Source organism: Salvelinus sp. IW2-2015, linkage group LG11, assembly GCF_002910315.2.
Source record: "Salvelinus sp. IW2-2015 linkage group LG11, ASM291031v2, whole genome shotgun sequence".
Taxonomy (NCBI): Eukaryota; Metazoa; Chordata; class Actinopteri; order Salmoniformes; family Salmonidae; genus Salvelinus; species Salvelinus sp. IW2-2015.
The window spans coordinates 42359048-42377440 of record NC_036851.1 but is presented as its reverse complement, the minus strand read 5'-3'; positions in this window follow the sequence as shown (position 1 = coordinate 42377440).

Here is an 18393-nt window from a genome sequence, read left to right as displayed (position 1 = left end):
GGTAGGGTTACTGCAGGTTCAACTTTGAAAATGTTTCGTGCCTCCCGTTTTTTAGGCCATTGTTCGACCTCCCCCAGATTGGTTTTTGTGGTGAATTACTCTCAAAAGAACCAGTAAGGTGGATGTAAAACGAAAAGACGGCCTCCAGAGAGTTTTAAAGAGCGGTACACGTAAGATTGGCACACTGTACAGAAGAGAAAAGAATCAGGGTTTTAGGAAGACAACTGGAGCGATTGCATGGAGGCCGTCGTGATACTTATATGAAGAAGATTTAAACATTCCAAACAATGAAGTACATAACAATGAAAAACCAGAGCACAATAGGTAGAAACCTGGCACTGAGCCAGAAAAAATGTTAACTGGCGGGACTGAAAGTTATTTCCATCATTTTAATTCTGAACCCAACCATAACTTTTTTTTTGTTGAGTTTGAATCAACAACAAAAAATAACAGTTTACAGTACCAAGTCAAAAGTTTGGGACACAACCCCCCTACTCATTCAAGGGGTTTTTTTATTTGGATATTTTCTACAATTGTAGAATAGCAGTTGAAGAATTTCAAAACTATGAACAATAACACATGGAATCATGTATTAACCAAAAAAGAAAGTGTTAAACAAAATATAATTTTTTATATTTGAGATTTATCTTAGTGGCGCACCCTTTTTGCCATTGACAACAGCTTTTGCACCGCTTTGGCAATTCTCTCAACCAGCTTCACCTGGATAATGCTTTGCCAACAAGTCTTGAAGGAGATTCCCACATAATGCTGAGCACTTGGTGAACTTTGATTTCCTTCCACTCTTCGTCCAACTCAACCAAACCATCTCAATTGGATTGAGGTCAGGTATTGGTTGGGAGGCCAGGTTTCATCCTGATGCAGCACTTAATACTTCCCTTTCTTGGTCAAATAGTGCTTTACACAAGCCTGGAGGTGTGTTGGGTCATATCCTTTTGAAAAACAAATGATAGTGGCAAACCAGATGTGATGGCGTATCGCGCAGAATGCTGGCGCATACGTTTGACTTGATCTAACTGAAAACCACATATCCTGAAGGGTCGATTTATTGTGCCGCGATTTTAACAAAGGGCTAATCGAAGAAAACGCTACCGGAAGTTCTACACACACATTTGACTTTAGCACTCGCTCTGAGAAAAACATTTGGACCACTGCCCTCCCTTCGGACCATCTGATCACTTATCCATTTTGCTCTCCCTTCCTATAGGCCAGAATCTCAAACAAGAATTTCTATTCAAATTTTGGTCTGACCAATCAAGAATCCATGGCTTCACGATTGTTTTGATCAACACAGACTGGGAATATATTACCGGGTAGCCTCTGACAATAATATTGCGAATACACGGGTATGGTGGATGAGCTTTTTGTCATGGAAATGTTATAGGAATGTTTGTACCCATGTGCTATATAAAAAACCTACCAAAACCAGAAACATGGATCGATGACAACATTCGCCACAGAACTGAAGCACAAACCCCGCGCATTTTAACCAAGGCAAGGTGACTGGGAATAGGCCGAATACAACAGTTGTAGTTTATTGCTATGGCAAATACAAACAGGCAAAAACATCAGACAGAGACAAGTGCGAGTCGTAAGTGAATGGTTCAGACACGAGATGTAGGTGGCAGGTCTAAATCACGGACTACAGGAGAACAGCCCGTCGCGGACACGACGGTTGCTTCGGATAAGCTAAACAACCTTTCATCACACCGCTTTGAGGATAACACACGAGCCAACGATGCGGCCGCACAGGATGTGGGGCTCTCCCTTCTTCGGTGGCCGATGATGAGTAAGACATTTAAGAGTGTTAACCTCTCGCAGGCTGCCGGCCGCGCAATCGCCGCAGCCTGGTTTTCTGGTGTCGACCATATTCAATTCTATCCCGGTCTGCTGTCTCTGCTTTAGATGTCCACCATTGTTTCCTGTACCAAAGAAAGGCAAGGGTAACTAAATGACTATTCACCCATCTTACGAAGATGCTTTGAAGACTAGTCAAGGATCATACCACCTCTACCTTACTGCAACCATGAACCACTGTCAATTTGCTTACCGCCAACTCATCCACAGACAATGCAATCGCATTCGCACTGCCACACTGCCTATCCCATCTGGACAAGAGGAATACCTATGTAACAATAATGTTCATTGACTAGCTAAGTATTCAACACGCATAATCCTCTCACTCATCAATAAGCTTGGCTGGGTTGACGCTGTCAACTGGGTCCCTGGACTTCCTGACCGCTCCTAGGTGGTTAACTTCTATGGGCTGCAGGGGCAGTATTGAGTAGCTGATGAAAAGGTGCCGGTACGGCCTGCTCCTCAGTCATAGTTGCTAATATGATGCATATTATTAGTAGTATTGGATAGAAAACACTCTGAAAGTTTTTAAAACGTTTGAATATGTCTGTGAGTATAACAAAACTATATGGCAGGCCAAAACTGAAGTTCACTTCCTGTTTTGATTTTTTCTGAGGCTGCTATTTTTTCAACAACAAGCTCCCATTGAATTTACAGCGAGATATGGATGAGTTTTCACTTCACGGCTTTCCAACTAAATGTCAACAGTCCATAGAACTTGTCTGATGACTCTAATGTGAAGGGGGCCCGAAGGAGACCAGGAAATGATTCACCCACTGCCATGAGGTGACCAGCATTGAACCACGCACGTTCACGGGTGATAGGCAGCTCCGTTCATCGCTCCACTGAAGTCAATGTAATCTCCGGTTGGAACGTTATTCAAGATGTATGTTAACAACATTCTAAAGATTGATTCAGCTACAATCGTTTGACATTTCTACTGACTGTTCGGACCTTTTGGACATTTCGTCCACGTTAATAGTGACGCGCTTTTGTGACTTTTGGTAATTGGTTTAGCCACACCGCGCTAACTCAACGTAGCTAATTGGACATAAATGTAACGGACATTATCGAACAAATCAAGCATGTTATTGTGGACCTGGGATTCCTAGGACTGCATTTCTGATGAAGTTTATCAAAGGTAAGTGAATATTTATAATGGCTATTTCTTGACTTCTGTTGACTACCTAGTTTGAGAAACAGACGCCTCACAAGTCCTCAACTGGCAGCTTCATTAAATAATACACACAAAACACCAGTCTCAACGTCAAAAGTGAAGAGGCGACTCTGGGATGCTGGCATTCTAGGCAGAGTTGCAAAAAAAAAGCCATATCTCAGACTGGCCAATAAATAGAAAAGATTAAGATGGGAAAAAGAACAGACACTGGACATAGGAACTCTGCCTAGAAGGCCAGCATCCTGGAGTCGTCTCTTCACTGTTGACGTTGAGACTGGTGTTTTGCGGGTACTATTTAAAAAAAGAAGCTTCGGGCTATTTGGCGTGGGAGGGTGGAAATTGTGGGAACCCGGTGTCCAAGTAGACTACACGTCTATGTGTGTGGAAAACATGTATTCAGCGATAGGACATTTAACTTGTTTAGTATAGTCCGTTTGTAACGCCACTCACTACTTGTAGCTGTATAGTCCATTTGTTTGTGTTGTTGGTCTTGGCTATCTTAATGTTCAGATCGGTAGCTAGCACTTACTCACGTGGCTGCTAGCACTGTCATGAAAGGGGCATGAGGGAAGCCCTACAATATTACGTTTTTGTAAGTAGTTAGAACAGGCAATGTTGAAAAGTTATTAGACATGTTGTATTTTTCTTAAATGTAGTTTTGTAATTGACTAAAACAAGTCGACAAGAAAATTGCATTTGAAAAAGGTCAAGTTTTTGCTGTGAGCCAATGGGGTAACCTAGGTAACCAGAGGTTGTTTTCCACACAGGCAGGTGGGGCCATTACATTCTATCTAATACAGACTGGGACTATTGAAAGGCCAGTCTCTTTGGCAAATGACAGGAGTGGCAAGTAGTGTCATAGATGAAAAACTGTAGAAGGCAACCAGACTTGCTCTTCAGGGTTTTAGGCTCGGTTTCTGTATAAGCACTTTGTGACAAGTGCTTATGTAAAAAGGGCTTTATAAATACATTTGACTGATTGACTATTTGTCTCACTGCTCAATGTGTGAGAGTTGGCAGCCCTGTAATTATACAAAGTCAAAAACAAACATTTAGCTAGATGTTTAGGCAAGTTTTTATATTTTGAGGCTTTAAATCAAAGCTAAGACTTTTTGTGGTGGAATTCCAGTATATATTTAGTTAGAGAATTTAGACCTGAGCTATCAACTTTTGACATACTGGTTGTCGTCTGGACAACAAAACGTGGTTGCTTAGCAACCAGATACTAAAGCAATCTGTGGAGAAATACAGTGGGGAGAACAAGTATTTGATACACTGCCGATTTTGCAGGTTTTCCTACTTACAAAGCATGTAGAGGTCTGTAATTTTTATCATAGGTACACTTCAACTGTGAGAGACGGAATCTAAAACAAAAATCCAGAAAACCACATTGTATGATTTTTAAGTAATTCATTTGCATTTTATTGCATGACATAAGTATTTGATCACCTAGCTGTTGTGTTTATCAACGTACACTACCATTCAAAGTTTGGGGTCACTTAGAAATGTCTTGTTTTTGAAAAAAAAGCAATTTTTTGGTCCATTAAAATACATCAAATTGATCAGAAATACAGTGAAGACATTGTTAATGTTTGTAAATCACTATTGTAGCTGGAAAACAGCAGATTTTTTTTATGGAATATCTACATAGGCGTCAGAGGCTCATTATCAGCAACCATCAATCCTGTGTTCAAATGGCATGTTGCGTTAGCTAATCCCAAGTTTATCAATTTAAAAGGCTAATTGATCATTAGAAAACTCTTTTGAAATTATGTTAGCACAGCTGAAAACTGTTGTGCTGATTAAATAACCTGTCATGCACTGATCGTTTCACCTGTACTTGTGCTTGTCTCCACGCGCCTCAGGTGTCGCTTATTATCCCCGGTGTATTATCCTGTGTTTCCTGTCTCTCTGTGCCAGTTCGTCTTGTTTTGCCAAGTCAAGCCAGCGGTTTTCCTAGCTCCTATTTTTTCCCAGTCTCTGTTTTTCCCTAGCCTCCTGGTTTTAGACCCTTGCCTGTCCTGACGCCGAACCCGCCTGCCTACCACTCTGCCTGTTCTGACTCGAGCTGTCTATCCCCTTTGTACTGTTTGGAACGGACCAGATCACTGAACCCCTGCTTGTTCTGACCTCGAGCCTGCCTATCGCCTGGTACTGTTTGGACTCTGACCTGGTTTATGAACTCTCGCCTGTCCCCGACCTGCCTTTTCCCTACCTTTGTTATAATGAATATCGAGGCTCAACCATCTGCCTCCTGTGTCTGCATTTGGGTCTCACCCTGTGCACTTATAGAAGCAATAAACTGCGCCTTCTTTAGACGCAGTTGAGTCTCGCGGAGCCATCAGCATTTGTAATTTTCGATACAAGCTCAAAATTGGCAGAAACAAAAACTTCTTCTGAAACTCGTCAGTCTATTTTTGTTCTGAGAAATGAAGGCTAATCCAATGCGAGAAAATTTCACAGAATCTGAGAGCATCTCGTTAAACGCTGTGTACTACTCCCTTCCACAGAACAGCGCAAAACTGACTCTAAACAGAATAGAAAGCAGAGTGGGAGCGCCCGGTTGCACAACGAGCAAAGAGGACACTAACATTTAGAGTGTCTAGTTGTTCCTCTGATTGAGAGCCATATTAAGGTAGGTGTTTTCACACTGTTTGTTTGTGGGTGGTTGTCTCCTGTGTCTGTGTCTATGTTGCACCACACGGGACTGTTTCGTTCGTTCGTCGTTTTGTGTAGTCATTTTCCTGTTAGTTCGTTCTGTGTTACATGTAAGTCCTTACGTTCAGGTTTGTCTACTCCATTTGTTGTTTTTGTTTAGTTTTAAGTGAAGTTCGTGTTTTCGTCTTTACTTTAATAAATACAATGTCAAATCACAAGTCTGCATTTTGGTTCGATCCCTCCTGCTCCTCTTCGTATGAAGAGGAGGAGGAACGCCGTTACAACACTATACTAAAATGAAGTAATACTAAACTCAGCAAAAAAAGAAACATCCCTTTTTCAGGATTCTGTCTTTCAAAGATAATTCGCAAAATCCAAATAACTTCACAGATCTTCATTGTAAAGGGTTTAAACACTGTTTTCCATGCTTGTTCAAGGAACCATAAACAATTAATGAACATGCACCTGTGGAATGGTCGTTAAGACACTAACAGCTTACAGACGGTGGGCATTTAAGGTCACAGTTATGAAAACTCATGACACTAAAGAGGCCTTTCTACTGACTCTGAAAAACACCCAAAGAAAGATGACTTGGAAACAGATTACATTGAACCGATGTTGAATTGATCTGGGTGCCCAGTGGGTATTCCTCTTATATTTCTTGAACCAGTAGCCTAATCCAATGAGTGTCCCAGAAGTAGCAATATAGTTTGGTCACAAATTGTAAGTAATTAAAAAAWATATATATATATTAGATGAAAAACATTTTGCTATTGCTTGTTGCAAAATAGGCAACAGTTTTTAAATGGCGAGAGCTTCTCTGTTGGGATGTGATTACATTGGCTGGTGGTAAAAATGCAATATATGGAAATCCTCTGTGTTTATGTTTACAATTAAATATATTACGTTAGAATGCTCAATGTTAGAATGTTTCCAATCAGATGTATGAATTAAATTAGAACGTTTTCCTATCAGTCTAATTTGCATAAACAGTGTGATTGGATGAGGGTTATCGAATCAGCATCAAATCCTCTAGCTCATTAATGATAGAATATTCATATTTGAAAATAATCYGAGTCATTATTCACATGATAAGAAGGAATTTCCCTCATCCACGCCCACAAATTGGGGAAAACAAACAATCTTTACCATTGACCCTCTGTCACGGCTGTTGWAAGGAGCGGACAAAGGTGCAGCGTTGTGAGCGTACATTTTCCTTTATTAAATCAAAATGACGCCGAACAAAACAACAAACACTACAAAAACAAACCGTGAAGCTACAGGCTATGTGCCCTAAACAAAAGTCAACCTCCCACAAATACAGGTGGAAAAAAGAGCTACCTAAGTATGGTTCCCAATCAGAGACAACGATAGACAGCTGTCCCTGATTGAGAACCATACCCGGCCAAAACATAGAAATAAAAAATCATAGAAAAACAAAACATAGAATGCCCACCCCAACTCACGCCCTGACCAAACCAAAATAGAGACATAAAAAGGATCTCTAAGGTCAGGGCGTGACACCCTCATTGTAAAAGAGCCAACTTCGTCGTCAATTTTTAGTTATATAGAAGGACAAAACATGCTGAAAAGCTGAAAAACATTTTATCACAAGTAAGACATTTAACATGTTTAGTTTAGTTAGAACGCTCAGGAGCAGGCCAGGTTGAAAAGTAATCTTTAGACATTGTTGTACTTCTAAATGTAGTTTTGTAATTGACTAAAACAAGCAGACGACAAGAAAATTGTGGTTGAAAAAGGTCAAGGGTTTGCTGTGAGCAAAAGGTGTAACCTAGGTAACGAGAGGCTATTTTCCCCACAGGCAGGCGGGGCCGCAACGTTTTATCTAATACCGACTGGGACTATTGAAAGGCCAGTCTCTTTGGCAAATGACAGGAGTGGCATGGAGTGGAATGTAATAGCTGAAAAGAGATGGCAACCAGACTATGTGTCTCATGCCCAATGTGTAATAGTTGGCAGCCCTGTAATTATAACAAAGTCAAAAACAAACATTAAGCTAGATGTTTAGGCACGTTTTTGTATTTTGAGGCTTAAAATCAAAGCTAAGACATTTTGTGGTTGGAATTGCTGTGTAACGGAATTCCTCCTCCTCTTCATACGAAGAGGAGGAGTAGTGATTCGACCAAGGCGCAGCGGGTTGTGAATACATAATGATTTATTTACAAGACGAACTAAACACACGAAGAACACTTGATATATTACAAAACAACAAAACGATGTAGACAGACCTGGACGACGAACTTACATGAAACACGAAGAAAACACGAACAGGAAAATGACTACACAAAATGACGAACGCACGAAACAGTCCCGTATGGTGTAACATAGACACAGACACAGGAGACAACCACCCACAAACAAACACTGTGAAACTACCTACCTTAATATGATTCTCAATCAGAGGAGATGAAAACCACCTGCCTCTAATTGAGAACCATATTAGGTACCCATTCACCAACATAGAAACAGAAAACATAGACTGCCCACCCAAACTCACGTCCTGACCAACTAACACATACAAAACTAACAGAAAACAGGTCAGGAACGTGACATGCTGTATGTATTTAGTTTGAGAAATTCAGACATGACTTATCAACTTTTGACAGACTGGTTATCTTCTGGGGCTGGATTCACAAAACATTACTTACGAATAAACTTAAGTTTCTTAAAGAAAAAAATAAGAAGTTCATAAGAGCAATTCCTCAATGTCCTTAGAAATTCATAGTTTTCTTAGGAACTTTGTAAATATCTTCTTATGTGCATTGACTTTAGTGACATGCTTGAAACCAATAAATAAGCCTGTGTGACAGGGATGATAGGATTTGGTCAACTATAATAAAGTGTTGATATTTCCATTTTATTGCATTTATTTATCTGCTTTATGTCTCGAAATTATACTTTTTTTTGTTGGCTTGCGAACCCTTTATGCACAAAATCAAACGTCATTTTTTCACACATTATAGCCATCAGACTAGCTATATCAAAAACAAAAATGGATAACCAAGGAAAGCTCAAAAAACTTCAGCAAACAAGAGCTTGAAGTGATGGTGGGGGAAATAGCACCCTGGAAAAGGTTGCTGTTGGGGAGACTCGAAAACTGTGGGGTCACTGCAGAGACCAAAAAGAGAGGATGGGCGAAAGTGGGCAAATCTGTCTCTGCCGTCAGCGGTATGGCAAGGGACAGTGATGCCGCAGAAAAAAATAGTGGTCCATGGCCTCCCGAGTGGCGCAGTGGTCTAAGGCACTGCATTGCAGGGCTAGCTGTGCTACTAGAGATTCTGGGTTCGAGTCCAGGCTCTGTTGCAACCGGCCGCGAACGGGAGACCCATGGGGCGGAGCACAATTGGTTAGGGGAGGGTTTGGGCAGCAGAGATGTCCTTGTCTCATTGCGCACTTGCGACTCCTGTGGCGGGCCGGGCACAGTGGGCGCTGACACGATTGCCAGGTGTACAGTGTTTCCTCCGACACATTGGTGCGGCTGGCTTCTGGGTTAAGGGGGCATTGTGTCAAGAAGTAGTGCAGCTTTGTTTGGTTGTGTTTCGGAGGAAGCACGGCTCTCGTCATTCGCCTCTCCCGAGACCGTACGGGAGTTGCAGCGATGAGACAATTGGARACCACGAAATTGGGGAGAAAAAAAGGTACAAATTTAAATAAAAAAATTATAAAAAACAAAAAGATATAGTGATCCGCAATCAAGTCGGCTGCTAAGAAGAAGGGAGCTGAGAGACCATTCATGTGGACCAGCTGGAGGAGAAGGTGTTGTGATAGGAGAGATGATAGGATGAGATGGTGGTAGAGGGACTGCGCGACCGTTAAGTTAGCTAGCTAGCTAACACGTAATTACATTATAGCTAACGACGTTAACGTTAGCAAAGTTAGCCAAGTTCTTCTTCGCAAATTGAAAGAAAACCTTCATGGTTACAAAAGTATCCATTCATCACAAGACAATCGTCTTGTTTAGCTGTCCTAAAGTTAAGTACATTTACAAGGAGAAATCCTAGAGCATTATTTTCAAGAATATAATTTTTTCTTAGGAAGAAACAAAGGGAAAAATGTAGAACATTTCCAATAACTTATAGCAACTTTGCTTAACTTTAACCAATAGCAACTTTGCTTAACTTTCTTCATTTCTATAGTTAAGGAAATAATGTCAGTTAAGAATACATTTACTCTTAAGGTTTTGTGAATCCGGCCCCTTGATTACAAACATGGTTGCTTAGCAACTAGACACCAATGATCTGTTGAGAAATAAAAGTTAAAGTGATATATTTTTCAATAACAAAGGTTTGCATAACCTTTGTTATTGGAAATGAGCTATGAGGGTTATCAAATCAGGATGAAATCCTTTGAACTGCTCAAGCTCATTAATGATAGAATGTTCATATTTGTAGATACTTTGAGTCAATAGTCAAGTTATAATAAGGAATTCCCCTCGACCACGCCCACAATTTGGGGAAAACATTCTTTCCCATTGACCCCAATTGTAAAAGAGCCAACTTCGTCGTCAAGTTTTAATTATACAGAAATAACAAAACATGTCGGAAAGCTGCTGTGTTGTTCAATTTACATGTAACCAGGTAAAAAAAATACCGACCTACTGTTCGCAATGACCCCTTGTAGGGAAAAAGAGGATGCGAGAAGAGCCCTGTGCTTTGGCTTCAGGCTATTCAGCGTGGGAGAGTGGGAAATGTGGGGACCCAGTGTACAAGTAGGCCACAGGTAGCTATGTGTGTGTAAAAAATGTAATCCKAGGTAAGACATTCACTTGTTTAGTATAGTCCGTTTGTAACTCCAGTCACTCCAGTAGTGGTATAGACTGTTTGTTTGTGTTGTTGGTCTTTGCTAGCTTAATGTTCTGGTCGGTAGCTAACTAGCACTCACTCACGTGGCTGCTAGCACCTATCAAGAAAAGGGACATGAGGGAAGCCCTACAATATTACGTTTTCTAAGTAGTTTGAACTCTTGGGAGCGGACATGTTGTACTTTTCTTAAAAGTCGTTTTTTAATTGGCTAAAACAAGCAGACAGCAAGAAAATGCCGATTTGAAAAAGGTGACGTTTTTTTGCTGTGAGCCAATGGGGTAACCTAGGTAACCACAGGTTGTTTTCCCCACAGGCAGGCAGGGCGGTGACGTTCTATCAAATACTGACTGGGACTATTGAAAGACCAGTCTCTTTGGCAAGGAGTGGAATGTAATAGCTGAACAGAGAAGGCAACCAGACTATGTGTCTCACGCCCAGTGCGTAAGAGTTGACAGCCCTGTAATTATAACAAAGTCAAAAGCAAACGTTTTGGCAATTTGTTTTATTTTGAAGCTTAAAATTGAAGCTAAGACATCTTGTGGTAGAAATTGCAGTATGTATTAAGTTTGAGAATTTATAAGTGACCTAGCAACTTTTGCCAGACAGGTTTTTGTCTGGACAACAAAAAACGGTTGCTTAGCAACCAGACACCAACTTGATCTGTGGAAAACATTGGATTTGTTCAACCTGTGGTTACCTCACTAGCTTACAGCAAAAAATGTCACCTTTTTCAATCGCAATTTTCTTGTCTGCTTGTTTGTCAATTACAAAACTAAATTTAGGAAAATTGCAGCCAAAGGTGCGGGCGACTGCGGACTGAATGATTTACAAAGAGTCTTGAATAAAAAATAATAACGTAGTATTATTTGTAGATCCATCAGTCACAATTTACCCAATTTACCCATGATACATTACGGTTTTGACCCTCTCTGACATGGCCACTCTCTAACATCGTTTGACTCTAGATTCTAATTGTGAAAATCACTCCGCTCTCAGTAGCTATGACGCACTGCCTACTACAGCAAACCATGCTCGATCAGCTGAGCAAACTTACTCCAGCTAGCAGCCTAGTTTGAATTGCCATACAGTACAGTAGCTACCTAGTTTTCCAGCTTGTGGAGGAAGTTGTATTGCACCAAAATTATGGGACCGTTCTCTGACTGACAGCTGGCACTGTGTCTTGCTACTTTGTAACATTTGTAGAACTCGGCTCACTAATCACCTCAGAACAGATATCATGAAAACTAATTTGTGCATTAGCTAGAACTTCACTACACTAGCTAGCTAGCTAGCTGGATTAAATATTATTGAGTGTGTGAACTGTTGTTGTCAGCATACTTGCCTTTCGTTTCATATGGATTGAATTGTGACTGGTTCAGCCAGCAAGTAGAACGCGTCAGCTAGCAAATTTTTGGGCACCGCAAAACACCTTAGCTAGATGTAGAATTAGGTAGTGAAAACTTGTTCCTGGAAACAATGTCAATATTAGCTCCAGGTTTATAGTTTTTGGTAAGATTAACTCTGACTCAATTGAGAATGAAAGGTGGTTCAGTGGACGATTTTAACTTGGTAACATTTTCAAATATTAGGACAGCATATTGTAGCCAAACATCTTTTTAGCTTCTCCATGAGTGTTTGCGAGTTATCAGTGCAGACAGCCGTCACGCTATTTGACATGAGACAATGCTGTGGTCTCCACTAGTTACCACATCCACAAAGTCAAAATTGACAATTTCTTAAAAAGTAATGAAAACCAAAATGTGCTTTGGACTTCATTTAAGTTTAGGGTTAGGCTRAAAATCTGATTTTAAGAAGAGAAATGGTAGAAATAGTTCCAATATTTGCATAACCTGGAGGATAGTTATGAGGGTTATCGAATAAGGATCAAATGCTCTGATCTCCTCGAGCTCGTTAATGTTCATATTTGAAGATTGGGGCGGCAGGTAGCCTAGTGGTTAGAGCGTTGGACTAGTAACCGAAAGGTTGCAAGATTGAATCCCCGAGCTAACAAGGTAAAAATCTGTCGTTCTGCCCCTGAACAAGGCAGTTAACTCACTGTTCCTAGGCCGTCATTGAAAATCAGAATTTGTTCTTAACTGACTTGCCTAGTTAAATAAAGGAAAAATAAACAATTGAAAGGCCAGTCTCTTTGGCAAATGATAGGAGTGGCAAGGATATATATGACGGGCCCCAGTGTTGAGGGTCAGCGAAGTGAAYATGTTGTTTCCTACCTTCACCACCTGGGTACTATGATGTTGAATGCTGAGCTGTAATTCCATGAACAGCAATCTTACATAGGTATTCCTTTAGTCCAGATGGAATAGGGCAGTGTGTGGCGATTGCGTCGTCTGTGGACCTGTTGGAGCGATATGCAAACTGAAGTGGGTGGCTGGTAAGGTGGAGGTGATATGATCCTTGACTAGTCTCTCAAAGCACTTCATGATGACAGAAGTGAGTGCTACGGGGCGGTAGTCATTTAGTTCAGTTATCTATCTTTGCCTTCTTGGGTACAGGAACAATGGTAGCCACCTTGAAGCATGTGGGGACAACAGACTGGGATAAGGAGCGATTGAATGTGTGTGGAAGCGTGACGTTGGTGTCCGTTATGTGGCTGGATWTCTTTTTGTAGTCCTTGATTTCCTGTAGACCCTGCCACATACGTCTCGTGTCTGAGCCGTTGAATTGTGACTCCACCTTGTCCCTGTACTGGCATTTCGCTTGTTTGATTGTGTTGCYGAGGGAATAACTACARTGTTCATATTCAGACATATCCCCAGACCTCTTTCCATGGTTAAATGCGATGGATCGTGCTTTCAGTTTTGCGCGAATGCCACCAACCATCCACTGTTTCTGATTAGGGTAGGTRTTAATAGTCACAGTGGGTTCAACATCTCCAATGCACTTCTTTATAAACGCACTCACCGAGTCAGCGTATTTGTCGATGTTGTTCTCAGAGGCTGACCGGAACAGATTCCAGGCCACGTGATCAAAACAATATTGAAGCGTGGCTCCGACTGGTCGGACCAGCGTTGAATGGTTCTTGTCACAGGTATGTCCTGTTTGAGTTTTTGCCTATAAGARGGAAGGAGCAAGATGCGTTGTGGTCGGATTTGCCGAAGGGAGGGCGGGGGAGGGCTTTGTATGCATCTCGGAAGTTAGAGTAGCAGTGGTCGAGGGTATTGCGCATGCGCGTAGCGCAATCAATATGCTGGTAGAATTTAGGTAGCCTTCTTCTCAAATTTGCTTTGTTAAATACCTCCGCTACAATAAATGCAGCCTCAGGATGTAGGGTTTGCATATAGTCCAGTGAAGTTCCTTGATGGCCGTCTTGGTGTCTGCTTGAGGGGGAATGTACACAGCTGTGACTATAACTGACGGGAAATATCTTGGTAGGTAAAATGGCCGGCATTTGATTGTAAGGAATTCTTGATCAGGTGCGCAGAAGGACTTGAGTTCCTGTATGTTGTTATGATTACACGATGAGTCYTTAATCATAAAGCATACACCCCCGCCCTTCCTCTTCCCAGAGAGGTGTGTATCTCTGTCGGCGCAATGCATGGAGAAGCCCGGTGGCTGGACCGATTCCTACAACTCTTATATCCAATAGTTCTTCCCGGCTGTATATAATAAGACTTAAGATTCCAAGGGGTAACAATGTAAGAAACAATAAATAAAAAAACAAAATACTGCATAAATTCCTAAGAACTCGAAGCAAGGCGACCATCTCTGTCGGCGCCAAGGAGATACATGTAACTTAGAGTCATATGATCGTCCACAGGTTTTGGAGGTGTTGAAAACCTATATACAGTACCTACAACTCCAGACGACTAAATTATGATTACAATTACTAATACCACTCTGTTATGTAGCCTACTTCTAAGACCTAGGCTGACAATATAACTAATGCTACATTGATGTCATCAGTTTTCCCATAGGCATAGATCAGCTTCACTGGACRGACCAATAAGAGGAGGGGGGATAGAACCAAACAACACCAATTGACATAAAATATACAGAAGAACAAAWATCACAGGTTGAGGACTATGTCTGAAGAAAGTACCTAGTAGGCACTAAGTGGGGCCTACATAATGTTGTGACATTGAAGTTACCACACTTGCTATGACACCACTGTCTTTATTAACGCTGTTTTGACTGCTTAGATTTCTGAATCCCTGGGAACCAGGTAGGGTTACTGACAGGTCACTTTTGAAAATGTTTGCGTGCCTCCCTGTTTTTAGGCCATTGTTCGACTCCCCAGATTGTTTGTGGTGAATTACTCTCAAAAGAACCAGTAGGTGGATGTAAACGAAAGACGGCCTCCAGAGAGTTTTCAAAGAGCAGGTACAGTAGATTGAGCACACTGTACAGAAGAGAAAAGAATCAGGGTTTTAGGAAGACACTGGAGCATTGCATGGAGGCCTGTCGTGATATTATATGAAGAAGATTTAACATTCCAAACAATGAAGTACAACAATGAAAAACCAGAGCACAATAGTGTAGAAACCTGGCACTGAGCCCAGAAAAAATGTTAACGGMCTGGGACTGAAGTTATTTTCCAATCATTTAATTCTGAACCCAACCATACTTTTTTTGTTGAGTTTGAACAACAACAAAAAAATAACAGTTTACAGTACCAGTCAAAAGTTTGGACACACCTACTCATTCAAGGGGTTTTCTTTATTTGGACTATTTTCTACATTGTAGAATAGCAGTGAAGAATTTCAAAACTATGAAATAACACATGGAATCATGTATTAACCAAAYAAAGTGTTAAACAAATATATTTTATATTTGAGATTRATCTTAGTGGCCACCCTTTGCCTTGACYACAGCTTTGCACGCTTTGGCATTCTCTCAACCAGCTTCACCTGGAATGCTTTGCCAACAGTCTTGAAGGAGTTCCCACATATGCTGAGCACTTGGTGACTGATTTTCCTTCACTCTTCGGTCCAACTCATCCCAAACCATCTCAATTGGATTGAGGTCAGGTGATTGTGGAGGCCAGGTCATCTGATGCAGCACTAAATCACTCTCCTTCTTGGTCAAATAGTGCTTACACAGCCTGGAGGTGTGTTGGGTCATTATCCTTTTGAAAAACAAATGATAGTGCAAACCAGATGTGATGGCGTATCGCRGCAGAATGCTGCGATAAGTTTGACTTGAATTCTAACTGGAAACCACATATCCTGAGGTCGCATTTATTGTAGCCGAGATTTTAACAAAGCTAATCTGAAGAAAACGCTACCGAAGTTCTACCAACACATTGACTTTAGCACTCGCTCTGAGAAAACATTGGACCACTGCCCTCCCTTCGGCAAATCTGATCACTACTCCATTTTGCTCCTCCCTTCCTATAGGCAGAATCTCAAACAAGAATTTCTATTCAATATTGGTCTGACCAATCAGAATCCATGCTTCAAGATTGTTTTGATCACACAGACTGGGATATATTCCGGGTAGCCTCTGACAATAATATTGACGAATACACGGGTATGGTGACTGAGTTTGTCAGGAAATGTATAGGAGATGTTGTACCCACTGTGACTATTAAAACCTACCAAACCAGAAACCATGGATAGATGACAACATTCGCGCAAAACTGAAAGCACAAACCACCGCATTTAACCAAGGCAAGGTGACTGGGAATATGGCCGAATACAAACAGTGTAGTTATTCCCTACGTAAGGCAATCAAACAGGCAAAACATCAGTACAGAGACAAAGTGGAGTCGTAGTGCAATGGCTCAGACACGAGATGTATGTGGCAGGGTCTACAGACAATCACGGACTACAAAGGGAAAACAAGCCACGTCGCGGACACAGACGGCTTGCTTCCGGATAAGCTAAACACCTTTATCACACGCTTTGAGGATAACACAGAGCCAACGATGCGGCCCGCTACCAAGGACTGTGGGCTCTCCTTCTCGGTGGCCGATATGAGTAAGACATTTAAGAGTGTTAACCCTCGCAAGGCTGCCGGCCCAGACGGCATGCGCAGACCAGCTGGCTTGAGTGTTTACAGACATATTCAATCTCCATATCCCAGTCTGCTGTCCCTACATGCTTTAWGATGTCCACCATTGTTCCTGTACCCAAGAAAGCAAGGGTAACTAAATGACTATCACCCCATCTGTCATCATGAAGTGCTTTGAGAGACTAGTCAAGGATCATACCACCTCTACCTTACCTGACACCCTAGAACCACTTCAATTTGCTTACCGCCCCAATACATCCACAGACAATGCAATCGCATTCCACTGCACACTGCCCTATCCCATCTGGACAAGAGGAATACCTATGTAACAATAATGTTCATTGACTATAGCTAAGTATTCAACACCATAATACCCTCCAAGCTCATCATTAAGCTTGGGACCCTGGGTCTGAACCCCGCCCTGTGCAACTGGGTCCTGGACTTCCTGACCGCTCCTAGGTGGTTAACTTCTTATGGCTGCAGGGGCAGTATTGAGTAGCTTGGATGAAAGGTGCCCAGAGTAAACGGCCTGCTCCTCAGTCATAGTTGCTAATATATGCATATTATTAGTAGTATTGGATAGAAAACACTCTGAAGTTTCTAAAACTGTTTGAATTATGTCTGTGAGTATAACAAAACTCATATGGCAGGCAAAAACCTGAAGTTCCACTTCCTGTTTGGATTTTTTCTGAGGCTGCTATATTTTCAACCAAGCTCCCATTGAAATTACAGCGAGATATGGATGAGTTTTCACTTCCACGGCTTCCACTAAATGTCAACAGTCAATAGAACTTTGTCTGATGACTCTAATGTGAAGGGGGCCCGAAGGAGACAGGAATGATTCACCACTGCCATGAGGTGACCACGCATTGAACACGCACGTTCACGTGATAGGCAGCTCCGTTTCATCGCTCAACTGAAGTCAATGTAATTCTCCGGTTGGAACGTTATTCAAGATGTATGTTAACAACATTCTAAAGATTGATTCAGTACATCGTTTGACATGTTTCTACTGACTGTTACGGAACTTCTGGACATTTCGTCACGTTATAGTGGACGCGCTTTGTGACTTTGGAATTGTTTACCAACCGCGCTAACCAAAGTAGCTAATTGGACATAAATAACGGACATTATCGAACAAATCAAGCATTTATTGTGGACCTGGGATTCCTAGGACTGCATTCTGATGAAGTTTATCAAAGGTAAGTGAATATTTATAATGCCTATTTCTGACTTCTGTTGACTACACAACATGGCGGACATCTGTTTGGCTTGATTTGTTGTCTGAGCGCCGTACAGATTATTGCATGGTTTGCTTTTTCTGTAAAGTTTTTTTGAAAACTGACACAGTGGTTGTCCATTAAGGAGAAGTATATCTTTAATTCTGTGAATAACCCTTGAATCTTTTATCAAATCAATTTATTTATATAGCCTTTCGTACATCAGCTGATATTCTCAAAGTGCTGTACAGAAACCCAGCTAAAACCCAAACAGCAAGCAATAGGTGTAGAAGCACGGTGGCTAGGAAAAACTCCCTAGAAAGGCCAAAACTAGAAGAAACCTAGAGAGGAACCAGGCTATGAGGGGGCCAGTCCTCTTCTGGCTGTGCCGGGTGGAGAACATGGCCAAGATGTTCAATGTTCATAACATAACAGCATGGTCAAATAATAATGATCACAGTAGTTGTCGAGGGTGCAACAAGTCAGCACCTCAGGAGTAAATGTCAGTTGGCTTTTCATAGCATCATTAAGAGTATCTCTACGGCTCTCTGCGGTCTCTAGAGAGTTGAAAACAGCAGGTCTGGGACAGGTAGCAAGTCCGGTGAACAGGTCAGGGTTCATAGCCGCAGGCAGAACAGTTGGCCAGGTGGACTGGGGACAGCAAGGA